The following is a 17689-nucleotide window of genomic DNA, read 5'->3' on the forward strand; positions in this document are numbered from 1 at the left end:
CTTACCCGTATATCCTGTACATACTGGTCCGTGGCTCTGGCAAGACCGTTTTGAGCAGCACGGATGTACGCGTCTCTTGAGTTGAAGGCATCGAACGCCTCTTGGGAGAAACAAGCATCACGGAGTACGGCCCGGCGACGCCTGTGATCCATGGCGCTCTCCACTATGGAATTTGTAGCAGATAGTCTATCCGCATCCTCTGTAGGAGGAACATCCGGCATTCGCCCCATGTTAGCTTCCGCCTCTATGTCCAGCCTTGGAGCTCGACTGGTGGAGGCGTGATCGGCAACCTCTCCGGATATAGTCCGGAGAGCGTTTTTCCTACTAGGAAACATGGATGTCATTATATTTTAAGGAAGACGACAACCACAGAGTGAGGTTCTGTATCATACCTCTCCGCCGGCATCTCAGTCCTAACCGCCTTCCTTTTTAGCCTATCTGGCTTCGATGTCCCTCGTTGGCGAGTCACTGCGGGTTTGGCATGGCGTCCCGAGGGCCTTCCCTGTAAAACACCATATGTGTATGGTAGGTGAAGTGCATAAAAGGGGATCCTTCTCGGAAGATGGGACTCCGGTTTTTCTTACATGCCATGCAGGGAGTAGCCAAGGATAGTCAGCTATGATGGCCACCATGGCATCATCGCAGCTCAATTGATAGAATGTCCTGTCGATCAGCTCCACAAATATGTCCGGATCCTATTCGAGTCCGGGATCGAGGGCCCGGTCAGGGTCCTCTGGTTGTGGAGGTGGATTGTTGAGCTCCCTTACATCTTTTCGCAGTTCCTGCCATGAAACGGCAAGGTGAGTATTTATGACAAAGAATGCGGGAAGGTTGGGAGTAAAAAGTGACAGCTCACCCAGCTTGGAAGGTTGTACATGGAGAATCCATCCCGTGGCTTAATACGGATGAACTCCTCTCCCTCTCCCTTGAACAAAGAGGACAGAATTTTTGCTAGAGCAGCAGCTGAGTCCGGTCCTTTGCGCCTGCAGCGGGTGGCATCATCTTCCCTGTTGAAGCGCCACATGGGCTTCCCTCGATATTGAAGTGGCTGCACCCCCCGCATTATACATATTGACATAACCTCGATTATTGTCAATCCTGATTGAGCTAGCGCTTTTATCCGGCCCATCAAGTAAAGGACTTCTCCGTTATCTTCCTCCTGAGGGCTCCGTGGGCGCCAGCTTCAGCGTTTCTTCAAAGGGGCATTGTCGTACTCGGGAAGACCCATCCGAATAGGATCGAGAAGGGGGACGTCCTCCATGTGAAACGACTCCGAAGGCCAGTCTTCGGACGTCTTCTTCGGGGTACCGGACAGGTATCTGGTCCCGGCGATGCGCCATATTTCGGCTCCGCCCACTTGATATATTGACCCCTCCTGTGTACAGGGCACAAGGCAGAATAGCCTCTTCCACAGCTCGAAATGAGCTTTGCAGCCTAGAAACAGCTCACAAAGGGCAACATAACCAGCGATGTGTAATATGGAGGTGGGGGTGAAATTATCCAACTGGAGGCCGTAAAGCTCCAGGAGCCCGCGGAGCAACGGATGGATTGGAAATCCAAGTCCCCTTAGTAAATAAGGGACAAGGCATACCCGCTCCCCCTTGGAGGGATTGGGGAAGTTCTCTGCTTGCTCCCCGCCATTACAGGTGGCGAGCCCGGCTCGAACGGGGACCATATATGCTGGAGGGAGAAATCCTTGGGTTTGTAACTCTACTAATTGGCTGTGCGGGACGGAACAATTCTCCCAATCACCGGGCTTAGGGCTATGGGAGCGGGAGGAGGAGCTGCGATGGCCGGCCATGTTGGAATGGATTTTTTCCGAGCGTGCTCCAATGGATACTCGCCGTGGGAGGATGGTGTGGTCTGGATCTAAGAAACCTTGTCTCTTTAATAGATAGTTTACTTACATGGCTAGGGTGGCGAATGTAAAAATGCCCTAGCTCCTCGCATTCGCTCGACACGTGGAAGATAGCCCTTATTGGGCGCAGAAGCCAAGAAGTGCAGCATTTATGGGGAGTTGGACACTACTCAGCAGATATTCAGAATTTGGAGAAGAACCCGCCTTGCAATGCCGAAGACAATCTACGCGCCGGACTCATCGTCATTGAAGCTTGGTTCGGGGGCTACTGAGGGAGTCCTGGATTAGGGGATCTCCGAATAGCCGGACTATATCCATTGGCCGGACTGTTGGACTATGAAGATACAAGATTGAAGACTTCATCCCGTGTCCGGATGGGACTCTCCTTGGCATGGAAGGCAAGCTTGGCAATACGGATATGTAGATCTCCTCCCTTGTAACCAACTTTGTGTAACCCTAACCCCCTCCGGTGTCTATGTAAACCGGAGGGTTTAGTCCGTAGGATAACCTACAATCAGACCATAGGCTAGCTTCTAGGGTTTTGCCTCTACGATCTCGTGGTAGATCAACTTTTGTAATACTCATATCATCAAGATCAATCAAGCAGGACGTAGGGTATTACCTCCATCGAGAGGGCTCGAACCTGGGTAAACATCGTGTCCCCGCCTCCTGTTACCATCCGCCTTAGACACACAATTTGGGACCCCCTACTCGAGATCCGCCGGTTTTGACACCGACAACGCCTCTTTACGGGGAAGGCGCAGGCCGCCTCTTTACCATTTACCATGACATGATGCAAGAGGGCAGCAACTGCCCCACACATGACCCCCACGTTACGCATTCAATGCGGGTCATGGGGAAGTGCAACTGGCGAGGGAGTTACTACGGTACAACTTGGCCCCGCATGCCCGCGCACTGTTTTGGGCCTAGCCCAACAACCTGTCGCGCTTATCTATGGCCCAGGGCCGGGGGCTCCTGTTGGTGCACAAAAGGAGGGGTCCTATTTTGTGCCCCTTTACTTTTTCATGGGCAGTTGGAGCCGCGCCTGCGGCCACACCTAGCAGAGAAGAGGGAGGAAGCAAAGCCACAAGACAACCAAAGAAACGCCAAGCCAGAAACTCGAAGAGCAGAAGGGCGACCTGAGCTCCACCGACAAGGCCCTTGCCGGGGCGGCCTCCACAGCCCCAGCAAGAACCTTGCCGGGGCAACTTGCGCAACACCAGCAGAGCCGCCACCCTTGAGCCCAAGAGTTCCAGCACCATCAACCACTTTGGAACCGTGGCTCGGGAGGCACCTCCATGTGGCATGCAGATCTTTGTGGAGACCAGAAGCCCACAAGACTGGATGATAACCAGAAGACGACGATCCTCATCAAGATCCTTGCCAAGGATACCCACGTGACCCCCGGCAAGACCCTTGCCGAGGACGACCATGAAGGCACGGCAAGACCCTTGTCGGGGCCCCGGCAAGACTCTTGCCGAAGACATCCACGGGGCCGCAGCCAGGCCCACATCTTCCAAGACTCCACCGTCGTTACCATGCAGCTGTGAGCCCACTAGCTAGGGAAGCACCTGCATGGCTATGTGCGGCCTCTAGGCCGACTCGGCAAGCACCTGCGTGGTGGCATGCAGATCTTCATGAAGACTCTGCCACCGCACCAACTCAGCAGCTAGCCAGCGTGGCGCTACACGCCTCGTCAGTGCGGACGCATGTCAAAGCTAGGCGAGGCGGTGACAGCTGGGACGAGCTTCCTTGTCATCCCCGATAAAGCAAGAAGGGCACGTCGGCAGCGCATTAAATGCATTTGTCCTACGGTACCAAGAGATAGACTCGACTACTGTATAGCATTCCACCTCCTGTGTGCCACTGTGGCAGCCCCTTTGGCAATAAAAGGAGGCCCGGGGCGTACTGAGGGAGGATTCGGATTTTTTGGACCCTGCACGCCTTGTAGCTAGTCCAAGAACATCAGATAAACACAAACCAGCAGGTGTAGGGTATTACGCATCACTTGCGGCCCAAACCTGGGTAATCCCCCTACGTTGATATCTCAATCCCGCTCTTTCCACAGCCCGCGCGCTCGCTGATGGTGTCCTGGACTAGGGGGTACTCACCACGTCGTCTCCTGATCTGTTAGATTGGGCCGAGGACCCCCATGGCCATATACTCATGGGTCAGTTTGGACAGCTGCCGCATACAAGGAAGATTCCACAAGACTTGGCGATCAAGACAAGGACTCCTCCCCACCGGCGTATTCAGCTAGGACTCTTGTTATCCTAGGCCTCTGGTGCATTATATAAACCAAGGCCAGGCTAGTCGATAGAGGATATAGATAACAACAATCACAATCATAGGCTAGCTCCTAGGGTTTAGCTCTACGATCTCATGATAGATCAACTCTTGTAATCCTCATATCATCAAGATCAATCAAGCAGGAAGTAGGGTATTACCTCCATCAAGAGGGCCCGAACCTGGGTAAACATCGTGTCCCCCGCCTCCTGTTACCATTAGCCTTAAACGCACAGTTCGGGACCCCCTACCCGAGATCCGGCAGTTTTGACACCGACATTGCTGCTTTCATTGAGAGTTCCTCTGTGTCATCGGCAAAAGGATCAATGGCTTGCCCGCAGCTCAACTGCGACACCGACATCTTTGTCGCCGGCTCGACTGGTCACCTTGGCTCGAATGAGGACTGTGCTCCATCTCCGATCGTCATGTTCGGACGGGGGCCTTCTTCAACATCAACTCCGCCCTCTATTTTGATCATAGAGGAATCATCCATGGAGCTCGAGGGCTCAATGTCAACATTGCCCTCGGGCGGCCGTGCAGTTTTTATGGACAGCGAATTTGTATCCGCCGTCATCGCCTTCTCGAGCGTCGGTTTGATGATTGCTTCAGTGGAATAGTGCGGAATTGCGTCTACAACAGCCATGAAAAATTTCGTCGAGTTCCAATGGAGGAATCTCTGACAATCTACGATATACCGGAGCCCTGTCAAATCTGGACGGGAATCTGGACGAGTTTAGGGCGGGGTCTCCAGAGCCCAGCTCGGAGGTCCTCTGGAACATCCAACCGTTCATCTGCTGCAGAATTCTCATATATACCACCCCTCAAAATTTCATCTCGATCCGACCATCCAAACTCCGGGAACCTTCCGATTAGTGTATCACTTTTCAGCTGTTTCCTGCGTGAATACGGATCCGACCCGAATTCATGTTCCTTTATGAACGTGATATTTGACAACCTTTTTAAAAGGAATTTTCTTCTAAGGTATTGTGCGTTTTTGTAACATGCTCCCATAAAATTTTAATCCTCCTCTGAGGTAATCTTCGCCATCACGCTGGTGTCAAACCAGTTCGGCAATATAGCTCCATGACTGCCGACCTGCGCTAGACATGTCATCGCTTTTAAGCTGAGCTCAACTTCTTCGGATCCTCACCTCGGCGAGCCGAATAAGATTTCGGAATCGCCAAGGATAAATCATCACCAACTTCGCCGCCCCACGGATTACATAGAGCAAGCACACCGGCACCGCCGCATGGTCACTTCATCAAACCAGCATTGGCCGCGTCACTAGATACGCCCTGGGTCGGCATGACCACACTGTTGCTTCTTCGAGCCAATGTCCAGCACGCCGAACTACTTCAACACCTAGGCTGGCATGGTAGCTACAACAACTCCTCACCGGCCTGCTCCGTCACCTCTGCTAGACCGGGGACTTGGCTATTTCTTCATCAACATACTTCGGTGACTTCAGCGTCACCAGCCGACCAGCTTCATCACGTTAGCTGGACCGAGGGCTTCGCCTCGGCAAGCCAACCTTTGCCAGCATTGCCAGGCCATCGCTTTATCGCCCATTAGGCACTGGGTGTGCGGATCGATTCCCGATTTTGGGAGTCGCTTTTCTTTGAATGCTACAATAAACAAACCAGGTGCTATTAATCCTAACAATTTTTGCTTGTTGGGTTTATTTTTCTTAAGGAATAATTACTCTGGTTTGTTCCATCATCTGTACACAGGTCTATCAAATGGTGGCCACATTAAAAACGGTTGCGTGGTGGTTCGGTCAGTTTCCGTACATAGTTCGGCGAGCGCCGCATCTGGAGCTCGGACCGCCCTACAAATTCAGGCTTTGTCACGCCTTCACTGCGTCACGCTGACACCCTGCATCGACATTGGCTTCGGCGCCAGGCCACATTTCTTTAAATAAATTATCTTTGCGTAAAGCAATTATGCAAGGATTATATATATTATTATTATTTCCTGGACCGCACTATTTTATGTGTGCAGGTAATCAATTTTGACTGCGTTAGGTGGTCACTACTCCGTAGTGCCGAACTCCTTGCTCGGACACCTCGGGCCTGGGGGCTGGGACCTCGGCCATGCCGAGGACTGCAAACCTTGTCGGATCTTTCATAGATCAATGTGCGTCTTCGTCCCGCCACAAGCCTGAATCACGTCATCAACACAGAGCACATTAACCAACTAAGTTGCTTTCATGCTTAAAAACTTTCAGTTTTAAATTTTGTTCGGTTCGACCAAGCATTATACTTTTTGGCACAAAGTTGTTTGTGACAAAGTTCCTTGTCAAAACTTTGGTTTGTGACGCGCATATTCAAATACCTCGTTTATTTGGGGGCTCCCTTGATGGAGCTTTTCCTCTTGCATATGATTATACTTGTACGGCTTTGTTCCTTGTTTGTGTATTACGCCACAATATGCACCATATTGACCTAAGCGATTTGCAAGATGGGTTGCCTCGCTCCTGTGTTTACCTCTATGTTCCCGATTAATTGGCTAGGGAGTAAAGGGAGCACCTTTGATATTGTCATGATCGGGTCATCCGAGCTGGACCTCAAACTAGGTGAAGCCGAAAGCTAGCACTCTTACTGTTTTCAATAATGGTCGGCACACAACGGAACTCATGAGTACAAAAAATCTATTGCACAAGTCTCATAGTAATAATGAGCACCAAATAAAGGTATCGGTGGGTGTACTATTTTCTTCGAAGATGCTTCTTACACTTCGTCAGTAATATAGCATAAGTTCCCTGAGCACGGTTTGTTTGTTACAGCCTTATGGCCTGATTGCCTGGTCATCGGAAACACCGTCGATACTCTCGACAGGTGGAGTACATGACACTTTTCGGCCCTTGGCCAAAGAGGGAGAAGCCGACAGTCGGTTAAGACGCGTTTAAAGTTCGGGTGAACACAGATATGATATAAGTACTTCGGTACATACAATCATTATACATAAAATTCTTTTACCCAAGTCACTTGGGGGCTCTTAAAATTTATACGAGCTGTTTTATAGTAAATGTGTTTTCTTCTTGGTCGTTGCAAAGTCTTTTTCTACTGCTCCTTTTTCGACTCGAGTTTATGGTCAATAGCTGGATAGCATGTCTTCTTTCTGAAAGCCGCTTGAGTTTAGTTTGCTAAACTGACCTCGGAGAAGTACTCCGCCTTTGGGATAAGGAGCTTGAAGCCGTAGGATGACCCGCGTGAAGTCTTAAGATTGGATGTGTCATGTTAAAGCACGACAGAAGCACACTTTTTTTCCCAATTTTCGGATTGGCACCGAATACTTGATCTTGTTCGGACATCAAGTTTTTGCTGACGTTTTTTTGGTTTTCCGAGCTTATGGCACTTTCAAACTATTTGTGTGTTTTCAGCACAAGTCTCGCAGTGCAATGCCGGACACCTTTAGAGTTTCGGCAAAAACATTCTCGGATATTGGTATATATGCACCGGTTTCTAATTGTGTCTTTGGTCAATAGTTGGGTTGCCCGGCTCCTGCGCTTGCCTCCTACGTTCCGCTTTGTTCGGCTAGGTGTGCAAAGGGAGAACCATTGCGATCGTGCTTCTGGCTCACATGGTTAAGCACGTCAGTGGAGAAAGCCAAAAACTGACTGTCACAATAAGCGTAAACTGGTCAGCGATCCGATGACTGTGTCAAATGACGGGCCATTCATAACATTGGCCGAAGTGTTTACGGCTTGACCTCGACTGTCGCCGAACACTACCGAGGGCTAGTAACTGGCCTCCCAAACTAAATCCTCAATATTTTGCTCTTACATTAGAGCTGAGGTTTCATGATCATGCTTAGCATAACAACCCAAAGAAAGGAACCGATAGCGGGACTATTTTCTTTGGAAGCCATTTCTTATGTTAAACAGTAGTATAAAATATCTCTCTGCGTACCTTTGTTTATAAAACCGTATGGCCAGATTGCCTTGTTTGTCGTAAATCTTTGCCCTCATAAAGGCTTTATAAAGTAGGACAAACACTCCTCGGCTACTGGCCGAGGAGGTGGAAGCCAATGGTCGGTCAACAAAGTTTTGTACAATGTGGATCCGAGCATTAATGACGTAAAGTACTTGGATACATAGAGTCATTACACATAATTTGTGATTTTACTATGGATATTGATCCTTAATTTGGCCACCCGTGCCCGCATTAAGGCTCGGGGGCTACTGGGCTTCGGGCTTATTATTTACAAATATTAAAGGGGCACATTGATCCCCTGATCTGGTGTTGCCACCCGACCAGTGTCTCATGGGCTACTGCATTGCCTGTCTCGGCCGCACCCAACCTGAGTCTCGAGGACTGAGCATGCCGCTTTTTGTGTCCTGAAGTATTCTGCAGAGCTAGGACTTGATCCTTATGTCGATTATGCAAATCAACCTGAGTTGCAGCGGCTACTGGGATCAGCGGTCTTACATCGTCCTTCAGGTGCATCTCGGGTTTTAGACCGATACACACCTTGAGGGCTACTGGCTATATATCTCGGCAGAGAATAAATTGCACCAATAAAAAATATTGACAAAAAATCGACCCACAGACGGGGTGGTGCACCACCTCGGAAAGCAGTCTGGCATAAAGCTCAGGCGCGAGTGGCTGGATCCATAGAGGGCATTTCCGGCATTAAGCTCGGCTAAACTCCTTCGGCTTTTTTGAACCAAGGTGATATGACACCTCGGATATAGTCCGGCGTTGGAGCCCGGATACAGTCTGGCGTTGGAGTTTGGACATAGTCCGACGTTGGAGCTCAGAAAGCGGTCTGGCGTTGGTGCTCAACTGTAAAATATACCTCGAATGCAGTCCGGCGTTGGAGCTCGGACGCAAGAGGACGCTGCCGCCCGGGAACAACTTCAACCCCGAGGTGTGGCATAAAAAAACAAGTCATTGATAAAGGCCGAAGACTTAAAGGGCTCCTCAGATACCTGACGTGTGAGATCTTCAGATTTAGCTCGGCGGTCCTCAAGATAGAAGGTGTGAAGATTTGTTGAACCAGTTTTCAAGACCGACGACCGAAGACAAAGAACAGTTCGGAAGAATCGAGGAGCGTCCCTAACTTGAAGACCGGTTCAGGGGGCTACTGACAATGTCCTGGACTAGGGGGTACTCACCATGTTGTCTCCCGATCTGTTAGATTGGGCTGAGGACCCCCATGGCCGTATACTCATGGGCCAGTTCGGACAGCTGTCGCATACAAGGAAGATTCCACAAGACTTGGCGATCAAGACAAGGACTCCTCCCCACCAGCGTATTCGGCTAGGACTCTTGTTATCCTAGGCCTCTGGTGCATTATGTAAACCGAGGCCAGGCTAGTCGATAGAGGATATAGATAACACCAATCACAATCATAGGCTAGCTCCTAGGGTTTAGATCTACTATCTCGTGGTAGATCAACTCTTGTAATCCTCATATCATCAAGATCAATCAAGCAGGAAGTAGGGTATTACCTCCATCAAGAGGGCCCGAACCTAGGTAAACATCGTGTCCCCCATCTCCTATTACCATTATCCTTAGACGCACAGTTCGGGACCCCCTACCCGAGATTCGCCAGTTTTGACGCCGACACCCGCCAACCGTAGCAAAAGGGATTCATCGTGATCCCGTAGGTGCCGTTTCCTACGACAATACTGGCCCTCCGGGCTACTTTCTCAGCTTCATCTTGCTCGCCAGGAAGTTCTCCGGTTTGGAGGAAGGGAACGATGTGCCTTGCCCAAGTTGGAGACTGGGGCTCGGCAATGAGGACTAGCGGCACCTCTTCGGCTGCGAGAGGACCAGCCTCGTTCGCAGGGTCCTTAGGCCCAGCTGGAGGGGGTGGTCCGACAGGCTATGAGGAGTTGTTCCGGCAGGGTATCTGCCAGGTGAGGATGACTCTGGCGAGAGAGGCTTACCGTAGTCCAACTTTCTCCTTTTCCAGGCCATTGTGGCTGGTGATACGGAGGGTTGAGAGAGATGGAGAATAAAAGTTCCTGGTTCCACAGGAAGCTTCTACGCAGCACACTTCGACAGGTGATCAGCTATGCTATTTTCCGCATGGGGTACGTGCTCTATTTGCAACCCATCAACGTGCTCCTCCAATCTTCTCACTTCCTCGATGTGTGCTTCCATCAATGGACTTTGGTAATATTTTTGACTTGTCTCACCACAAGTTGTGAATCTCCTCAAACGATCAACTTCTTAATTCCCAATTCTGCTGCAATCCTGAGCCCGGCAAGGAGCCCTTCATACTATGTTGTATTGTTGGTGGCTTCTTCCCGGGCAAAGTGCATCTGGACGACGTACTTCAAGTGCTCCCCGGAGGGGGCAACAAGAAGCATGCCAGCCCCTGCACCTTGTAGGGAAAAAGCACCATCAAAATACATAATCCATTCTTGGGGCGATTCCTTGCCGGGGAGAGCTATTTGTATCACTTCCTCATCAGGGGTTGGCATCCATTCTGCAATAAACTCTGCTAGTGCCCTGCTCTAAACATTTGATGTGCTCTCAAACTTCAGACCAAAGCTGGATAACTCCAAAGCCCACTCCATGATTCTACCAGTAGGCTCAGGGTTTTGGAGTATCCTTTGCAACGAGAAATGAGTGACAACCGTGATCTTATGGGCTTGGAAATAGTGGCGCAGTTTCCTTGAGGCCATGACGAGGCCAAAGATCAACATTTGCATGCCAAAATACCTCGATCTAGCCCCTTGCAACAAGGAGCTGACGAAGTATACTAGGAGCTACACCACTTTCTTCCTTGCCGCGTACTTGGGGTTACTCTCGTTGCCATGCTCACTATTGTCCTGATCCTTTTCTGACTCTGCCGTGGCTTGGCCACTTTCTGCCTCATCTACCTCTCGCTGTGCTACCAAGGCCGCACTGACCACTTGGTTGGTTGCCGCCAAGTAAAGCAATAACGGCTCTTGGGGTTTGGGTGCAACCAAGGTAGGCACAGACGACAGGTAGGCCTTCAATTCTTGCAGAGCTACGTCTACTTCTGGGGTCCACTGCATGGGCCCTGCCTTCTTCAAAATTTTCAAGAATGGCAGGGCACGCTCGACAGACTTAGAAATGAATCTACTTAGGGTGGCAACGCATCCCATCAAGCGCCTTACATCCTTAACTGTCCTTGGCACTTGGATCTGTTCAATGGCCTTGATCTTGTCGGGGTTGGCTTCGATCCCCCGAAGGGACACGAAGAATCCAAGTAGCTTGCCGGAGGGGACACCGAATACACACTTCTCCGGATTGAGCTTCAAGTTAATCTTGCGCAAATTAGCAATTGTCTTTTCCAAATCTTGGGTAAGGGTGGCCTTATCCTTGTTTTTGACCATGATATCATCCATATAGGCTTCTATATTTCTATGCAACTGCGGCTCAAAACCAATCTGGACTGCCCTTGTAAAAGTGGACCCGGCACTCTTTAATCCGAAAGGCATGTAGACAAAGCAGTACGTACCACATGGAGTGATGAACGATGTCTTCTCTTCATCTTCCTTAGACATGAAGATCTAGTGATATCCTGAGTATGCATCCAGAAAGGAGAGCAAATCACATCCTAAGGTAGAATCCATGATCTGGTGGATGCGTGGCAAGGGAAATGGGTCCTTCGGGCAAGCTTTGTTGAGGTCTGTGAAGTCAATGCAAAGCCTCCACTTCCCATTAGCTTTCCGGACCACTACTGGATTTGCCAACCATGTAGGATGTAATACTCCTCTGACCAAACCAGATGCTTCCAACTTCTTGATCTCTTCGGCAAAGAACTGCTGCCTCTCCAAGGCCTGCTTCCATACTTTCTGTTTGACGGGTCAGGCATGTGGGCAGACATCAAGGTGGTGCTCAATTACCTCCCTGGGAACGCCGGGGATATCAGATGGTTGCCAAGAAAACACATCGATATTCGCCCACAGGAAGGCAATGAGCACGCTTTCCTATTTGTCATCGAGGGTGGCGCTGATAGTGAAAGTACCATCAATGCCAGCCAGCCCTACCAGGACCTTCTTCACTTGGGGTGCAGCAACCTTGGATCTCTTGCTGTTGGAACACTCTGGCACGTCATCAACGGGTGGCGTGCACTCGGAGGGGGCACGCTTCTCGGACTCCTTGTCAGAGGTCCTACAATCCCTCTTCTTTCCTTTGCTCTCCTTATCAGGAACTGCTGCCGCCGCAGCCTCTGCTGTGACTGCATCGTGATACATCTTGTCCACACAGATGATTGCATCCTTCTCATATGATGGGATAGTGAGAACTCCCAATAGCCCAGGCATTTTCAGGGTGTTGTAAGCATAGTGAGATGCTGCCATGAACTTAGCCAGGGCCGGGCGCCCCAGAATCCCATTATACGGCAGGGGAGATCAACTACATCAAACACAATCTTCTTAGTCCGATAGCTCAGCTCTGCCCCAAACGTCACCGGCAACGTGATCTGCCCCTTAGAATGACTCCTGCCAGGGTTAACTCCATGAAAAGTGCCGGTGGCCTCTAGCTCCTCTTCTCCTATCTGAAGCTTACTGATAACTGCTGGGGAAATCAGATTCAATCCGGCCCTACCATCCACTAACATCTTTGTGACCTTGAGGTTGCGAATTGTTGGGGAGACCAACAACGACAAACACCATACCGCCGTGGTGCGGCAAGGGTGATCCTCCTCATCAAAGATGATGGGCATGCGAGACCACTTGAGCAGATTGCGGGCCTCTGGCACTGGCTCCACGACATTGACCTCCTATGCCCATCGCTTGATTTGGCGATGAGAGGTGTGCAAAGATGCACCTCCATTAATGCATAGGGCGTCAGTGGCCTTCTGAAATTCATGCTCACTTGTTTCCTCTTTATTCCCTCCATCACTCACATCATCACAGGCTTCCTTCTCATGGCCCCTGGCGGGTTTTCCTTGGTTTCGAAAGGGTTTGTCGGGACGATTTGCTTCACCACCTAGGCCCTTCCCGCCAGCAGTGTTCTGACCTCTCTCCTTATCACGCTTATCATACTCTGCCTTTTGTTTCTTGATGAGTTGCTCAACCCGATAACACTCATGAAGGTCGTGGCATTTGGTCTGGTGGATCTTGCAGTACGACACATCACCTTTCCCAGCTTTTTCTGCGGCAGCGGCCTCCTGGCAGGCAGTGCACGCGGCAGCTTACTTGCCGGGGGCCTTAGCCTTGGCTTTCTTACCGGTACTAGGTAGGCCCAAACCTTCTACAGTCATCACTGCCTTATATCTTGGCTTTTAGCTGCGCTTCTTGGCCTTTCTCTAACTAGTTGATTCATCCTCATCGTCTGAATCAACATTGATGCAATCCTTCTCTCCGGGCAACTTCCTCCCTTCCTCCATCCGGGCACACTTATCCACCAGTGTGTATAGTTCCTTCACAGTCTTGGGCAACCGCACATTCATCTTAGAATGAATGCAACGGTTGTGCATATTAGACTGGAAGGCTGCTACAACGGCTGCCCGATGGATATTTGGAATATTTCTATGAACTTTACTAAATCTCTATAAATACTTACGGAGGGTTTCTCCTTCCTTCTATTGGAGAAGCTGCAGGTCATTAGGCTTGCCGTGCTCTTGGTGGCCACCGATGAAGGCACCAATGAACTCGTGGCACAGGTCTGCCCATGACGAAATGGAGTTCTCTGGCAGGTACAGCAGCCAAGACCTCACATTGGACTTGAGAGCCAAAGGGAAGTAGTTGGCGAATACCTTCTCGTCTCTTCCCCTGGCAGCCTCAACAACGATGGTGTAGATGCTCAGGAACTCTCCCCTGGCAGCCTCTCGTGTCATACTTTTCAGTTCTCGTCTGGATTGAACATGCAAACGGACGGCCAACGGACTTACCGCAGCTCTCGTGTAAAGGCAAGGCAGCCGACCTCGAAAGATAGGCACCCGCCAACACCGAGCGCAAGCTCGTCGACGTTGAGGCCACCGCACCCGTCGGTCTGGCGGAGGTCGTCGTGGCGTCGATCCAAGGCGACGCGCGCATCCCGCCGCCGCCTATCCTCCGAGGCTCAACGTTGGCCTAGTCGCGCTCAAGGGTTAGAAGAGGCCATCGAGACCTCGTCGGGGTCTTGATTCTCTTGCGCCTGTGTCGGCTGTCATGGTGGGGACTGCACCATGGGGACAGCCCCCTCTGTTCGGCCAGCAATGCGGACGGCTGTTGTCGCTCGAGGAGGTCGTGGCGGGCTAGCTTGTCGCGAGCCCCCAGACTTAGCGAAGTCAAGCAGGCTCTAGATGGTGGCACACCATTCGTCCATCTGCTCGGCCGCCGGCGGAAACCTCAGTAGGAGCTGAGCTCGCGACATAGCCTTCATTGCTATGCCTGGCATAGCAGTTGATGATGTTGACTGCACCATCGCCCGGCTCCTAACGGTGCCAGCGGCAGCGTCAGTGGTATTGTCGCGTTCATGTAGCTATGGAATGACCACCTGGGCTACGGCGTCGCGCGGTGGTGGTGCTCGGGGGCCAGCGGCTCTGTCGAGCGTAGCAGCTTGGTCGGCTCGTCCGGGAGGAGACACACGGGCTGTGGTCACTACCGTGGTGAGGGCGGCTGGAGGGCGATGGTTTGCCCCGGACCGAGCGCCGTTGCTGCAGATGTGCCCATCAGTGGGAGGAGAGGGTGCAGAAGGACTGACCCCCTCTCCCGCACCTTGTGGAGCTTGACCACCAGGGCGTTGCTGATGATGTTCTCTTCCATTGTCTCCAACCCCCGTTTCAGCCGCGGGGGGAGCGGTGCCGGCGCCTCTTGCCCCGGTCACGCCCCCAGCAGCTTACACGTCCTCACTCACCTTTGCAGCCTCCGAGGCACTTGAGGTTGCGGGCGGCGGAGCCCTGAGGTGGACGGATGGGGCGAAGGGCCGAACTTCTTCTTCTTAGGTGCCATGGTTGATGGCGTCGCCGAGGATAAAGATGGCGATGAAGATGACGCGCTGCACACACTTTCAGGTTCGTGCAAGCGATCCCCCTACCTGGCGCGCCAAAGATGTCGCGGGATATCCGTGGCCACCTATGGGACCGGGTGGCCGCTTGCTGGTTCGGCGGGGGGACGTCGTGTTGCACAAAGAGCAGATCAGTGCACGGCAGCACGACAGAGAGAACACGAGCAATTTACCCAGGTTCGGGCCGCCGCGAGGCGTAAGACCATAGTCCTGCTTTGGTGGATTTATGGTGGAATGAATGTGGTGGAGCGTAGTACACTTGCCCAATAAGGTTTGCCTGCGGTGTCTACGTGTATGTGGTGGCTTGGGGTTGTCAACTTTTCAACCCTCTAACCCCCCCTCTACGAGTGCCATGGACCTCCTTTTATAGATTAAGGGGTTACCACAGTTGCAAAGTAGTCATTATCCACTAATATGATAGCAAACAGTGCTATTGTACCTAAATCTGCGGGCTGACAGGGTGCATTAAATGCGGCGCTTAGTGTCACATCACTGGTCGCCCGGCAAGACCTGTCGGGCTATCTTGCTAGCTCCGCACTTGTTCTATTGACACGTCGTAGGACGGGTGTCATCCGTGGGTTTCTTCTGTAGGAGATGGCTTCCATGTGGCGAATGGCTACCACTTAGTCATCTTGCGGCTTGAAATCGCACTGATTGACGACGTGAGTCGTGGTTGAGTGGTTGGTACAGTGGTTCTGCCCCCGCGAGCCCCAGCAGGCTCTGCCGGGGAGCCTTGATTGCTTGCTTCTAGTGGTGGCCTCGCCCCTTGCCGGGCTCGCCTGCCCGGCAAGGGAGGCCTTTCACTTGCCGATGCCTTGCTTCTCTGGCTTGGTCTTGGTCTCTCTGAGCTATTTGTTGGTTCTTCAAATCTCTTGGTCCTTCAACCTCTGGCTTGTCCTGGTGCTTCAATCTTGATCTTGTCCCTGTGCATAGTTGGGCAACAGACCCAGGGTTTGTTGCACCGACACATGTCTAGCCCCCAGACCGCAAAAGTCCAAGTAATGGGGATTGTTCTTAGGGCAGTGGGCAGCATATGACTTTGATTGGTGAAAAGATGGCATCCGACACAGCGCTATACAAGGACCCGTGCATATGCTCGGGCCGTTGGCCAAAAGAAACTTGTACGGAAGGCCTTACTTATGAGGGCCCGAGCTGCGGCGTGATGGCCGCCAAGACCGGAATGTATTTCGGCCAAGAGCTGTCATCCCTCCTCTTCGGAGATACATCTCTGAAGAACTCCCGTAGTACTTTTATTGTAGATTTCTCCTTCATGAACTTTATAGGCTTTAGACCGTCTAACTATGTGACAAGCCTCATTCTAGTCCTCAGGGACCTCCTTTCTATTAAGGTAGGCCAAGAAGCCTTTGGTCCATGGAGCAATGACAGCCATGATTACATGGGCAGAGGGTGTCATTTTGGTACCCGAGACCCCGATATCAGAATTGTGTTCGGCATCTGGGGGTATGATCAGCGCCGGACTAATATTTCTGCTCTCGTCCTACCATACCATGGATGGCTTGAAGAGCCTTTCCACAAAGGTGTTGGGTGGGACAGGGTCACGTTTAGTGCCCATTCAAGCAAGGATATCCGTTGCTTGATTACTGTCTCGAGTGACGTGATGGAACTCGAGCCCCTCAAACCAAGCTGATATTTTGAGTACGGAGTTTCGGTATGCAGCCATCTTTGGATCTTTTGCATCGCATTCTCCATTTATTTGGGATATTGCGAGGTTTGAATCCCCATGCACCTCCAAGCATTGTATGCCCATAGAAACGGCCATTCGGAGACCGTGCAGTAGTGCTTCATATTCGGGCGCGTTGTTGGAGTCCATATACATGATTTCTAATACGTAGCGGACTATGTCTGATACGTGTCCAACGTATCTATAATTTTTTATTGTTCCATCCTATTATATTATCTGTTTTGGATGTTTAATGGGCTTTAATATGCTTTTTTATATTATTTTTGGGACTAACCTATTAACCGGTGGCCCAGTGCCAGTTTCTTCTTTTTTGCCTATTTCAGTGTTTCGTAGAAAAGGAATATCAAACGGAATGAAACCTTCGCGTGGATCTTTCTTGGAACAAACGCAAACCAGGAGACTTCGAGTGGAAGGGTGGAAGTCCGCGAGGCGGCCACGAGATAGGACTACGCTCCCAGGGGGGTAGGCGCGCCCCCACCCTCGTGGGCCCCACGGAGCTTCACCGACGTACTTCTTTCGCCTATATATACTCTTATACCCTAAAAACATCAGGGGGAGCCACGAAACCACTTTTCCACCGCTGCAACCTTCTGTACCCGTGAGATCCCATCTAGGGCCTTTTCTGGCGATCTTCCAGAGGGGGATTTGATCACGGAGGGCTTCTACATCAGCACGATAGCCTCTCCGTTGATGTGTGAGTAGTTTACCACAGACCTTCGGGTCCATAGTTATTAGCTAGATGACTTCTTCTCTCTCTTTGGTTCTCAATACAAAGTTCTCCTCGATGTTCTTGGATATCTATTCGATGTAATACTTTTTGCAGTGTGTTTTCCGAGATCCGATGAATTGTGGATTCATGATCAAGTTTATCTATGAATAATATTTGGTTCTTCTCTGAATTCTTATATGCATGATTTGATATCT

This window comes from Triticum urartu, chromosome 3A (genome assembly GCF_056163025.1).
Source record: "Triticum urartu cultivar PI428250 chromosome 3A, HENAU_Tu73, whole genome shotgun sequence".
NCBI lineage: Eukaryota > Viridiplantae > Streptophyta > Magnoliopsida > Poales > Poaceae > Triticum > Triticum urartu.